A 2,749-nucleotide genomic window follows, 5' to 3' on the forward strand; every position below is an offset into this window, starting at 1 on the left:
ATGATGAACAGTAGAAGGAGGCTAGGAACTTTAGTATATTTAGAATGTACTAGCAAATTGATCCGCGCGATGCTGCGGTTTTTTTTTTTCTTCAAGTTTCATATATAACAGATGAATATTCACAATCTAAAAAACATCGGCGTTATTTAGAATATGATTTAGATTAGCAACAAATGCAAACAATAATAATTTTTTTTCATGATTTATAGAAATTAACAAATACAAAACAGAATTGTTCTCTTTAAAAAAAAAAATTTTAAAAATGAAAGGATGTATGGCAGAATTGTAAAAAAAAAAAATTGAAGGATATGACAGAACTGTAATTTCAGTCAAAAACCAGGGGCACAACCGTCAATTCACTGTTACATGAACAGTGATGAATAGTGCGACCACATTTAGTATATGTTAACTAGATAATCCCCCTCGCGCGATGCTGCGAGATCAACAAAAATGATTCTACATAGCTGAAACAAAGTATTTGTTTATTGATTTACTAAGCTTATTTAAACTTGACATCAGTTAAAACAAAAGATGCAAAGCTTATCAAACATCCAACTCAAACAAAAAATACAAAAGAAAACGATTCATAACGCTTACCAAGTAACAGCTGAAATCGAAGTTGTTGTCCAAGCTCTCTATATGCTAATATGTAACGCTGCAAAAGTAACACTTTAAATAAGCACTCACTCTCCCTCCTGTTGTTCCCAAATGCTCAGCTGCCAACATTGCACACAACAGAGAAGTTAAGAAATTCAATGCTAACACTTTAACATATATTTTCAAATACATTGACAAAGCATTCATTTAATCACAATTAATTAAACATCAAAACTGCAGATTTGATAGAAGATAACACTCATATACAGAAATTTGAGATTCACATATCTGCTATTGAATTACATATTCAAACTCCTTTCAGACTTTCTTGTCCTTTATTTCTGGTGGAGGTAACAAAATATTGAAGACTCTAGCAGCCAAACTACTCGAATTAAAGGACCAATCTAATAAACAAAGATGAGCTCCCAAGTAGTGTGCCAGTTCTTCTAATAAACAAAGAAGACCCTGTGTACCCACTTCTCACAATACCAATCCCACAGTAGCCACTTTAACCAACCATATTTGCAGAAAAAAAATTCTTAGGACCTCTAACCATAACCCAAAGCAGAGAAAAACAAAGGGCAGAGAATATCTAACGTACTTGACCTCATCGAAATAAGACAGAAACACTAATCTTATTCTACCAATATTTTTCTGGCAACTCATTCAATCAACTCAGCCAATAACAGACCTTTGATCAATTCCATACAATAATCCAATAGACAATAATTATAACAGTTAATTACAAACATATTGATATAAAAAAATTGACCCAAACCTACCTTCAAACCTCTGAGCCTAGAAATGAACAAAGAAATAGCTGCTTCAATATGTACAACCTCTAGATTAAGCACACACTACATTAATATAAAAAATAAAAAAACCAATTCAATCAAAAAATTTCAGGTTTAAGAACCAAAATCACAACCCAAATTTTCACCCTTGTTAATGGTTGTGATTTGAATTTGGATTTCCTCGCCTATACACGAACTGAGAAACGCTCCCACTCTTTTTCAACCTATAAACCACCCATCAAAAAATTGTTTACAGAAAAAGCGGACAATCAGAGAAGACGATAAGCAGAAAAGAAGAAACTAAATCCAAATTCATAAAACAAACCCAAACCTTCCTCCGGAACTGGACGATTACCTCTTCTCCTTTCACACTTCCTTCCAACACGATCACTAAACTTCAAATTCCCCGGAGCAACACAAAACAAACCCAGAATCAGATCCCTCTTCTCCTTCTTTCTAAATCTAGATCGATCACTCCTTTTTTCTTTTCACAGTCTCTCTCCCTCTCTCTTTCTCTCTCTCTCTACACCAAAACAAATAGAAGGTCTCAGAAAACTTCAAAATGTCACTCATTTTCTTATAACTTCAAAATAGAAAAGATCAGTGTCTCTTAATTTACTATCTCAGAAAACCAATTACAAATTTATTGCAATACAATAAAAAAATATAAAATATAAAATATAAAAAAATGAAATCGGATGAGTGAATGGGATGAGCTTACAATGCCAATGCAAAGATATATTCGGAAACCTATACAAAATGCAAAATGTATTTAACTCAATCCTAAATAATTAGTTTAAGCTAGGTCACTGGTATACATGATGTAAGCAATAACTGAGTATGACAAACAGTTATATTGAGATAGTGCTATAGGCAAAAGTGAATGAAAAAAAATGAATTTCATATCTGAGTCGATATTCATTGAACTCAAACATTTAAACAAAAAACATTACTGAAATGAAAGCTAAAACATTCTGAGCTAAAGTCAGAATTTCTTGTTCAGGCAACTCATGAGTCCTTTATGATTCAAATGTCACAGAAGGTCAGAAAATCAAGTGACTAATTCATGTCAACATTCATTGCTGAGGATGAAATCTATTGCCTAAACCTCAAACTATCATTGATTAACACTATTGATACGATTAATATGTTGTAGAGTACAAACAAATAGAAATGTTATAAATTCATGAATAAAAGCCTTTACCTGTAGCTTCATTTATCTTTGACAGTGAACAGATGAAGCTATTGTTTGATATTTTCCTCTTGCTCAGTGATTTCCAGTTGTGAAACAAAGCTGATGCTGCACAAAGTAATTTTGAAAATGAAATTAGTTGCATTATGTGAGTAGAAATTCTTGA

The 2,749-nt window shown here is 32.3% G+C and overlaps 1 long non-coding RNA gene across 7 annotated transcripts; it reads right to left on the reverse strand.

Annotated features, from left to right (window-relative positions):
- Window positions 1-404: 404 nt before the first annotated feature.
- Window positions 405-2,749, reverse strand: LOC133728160 (uncharacterized). Of its 7 annotated transcripts, none has more exons than XR_009855646.1 (4): window positions 2,596-2,745; window positions 1,526-1,914; window positions 598-716; window positions 405-433 (listed from the first exon to the last, which is right to left on the reverse strand). It is a non-coding gene; the product is annotated as an uncharacterized LOC133728160 (long non-coding RNA). The 7 variants fall into 7 exon arrangements; XR_009855651.1 differs by having other exon boundaries at window positions 408-464; window positions 1,538-1,914; window positions 2,596-2,749; XR_009855648.1 differs by adding an exon at window positions 1,380-1,454 and having other exon boundaries at window positions 408-716; window positions 1,538-1,914; window positions 2,596-2,746.

Source organism: Rosa rugosa, chromosome 2, assembly GCF_958449725.1.
Source record: "Rosa rugosa chromosome 2, drRosRugo1.1, whole genome shotgun sequence".
Lineage (NCBI taxonomy): Eukaryota > Viridiplantae > Streptophyta > Magnoliopsida > Rosales > Rosaceae > Rosa > Rosa rugosa.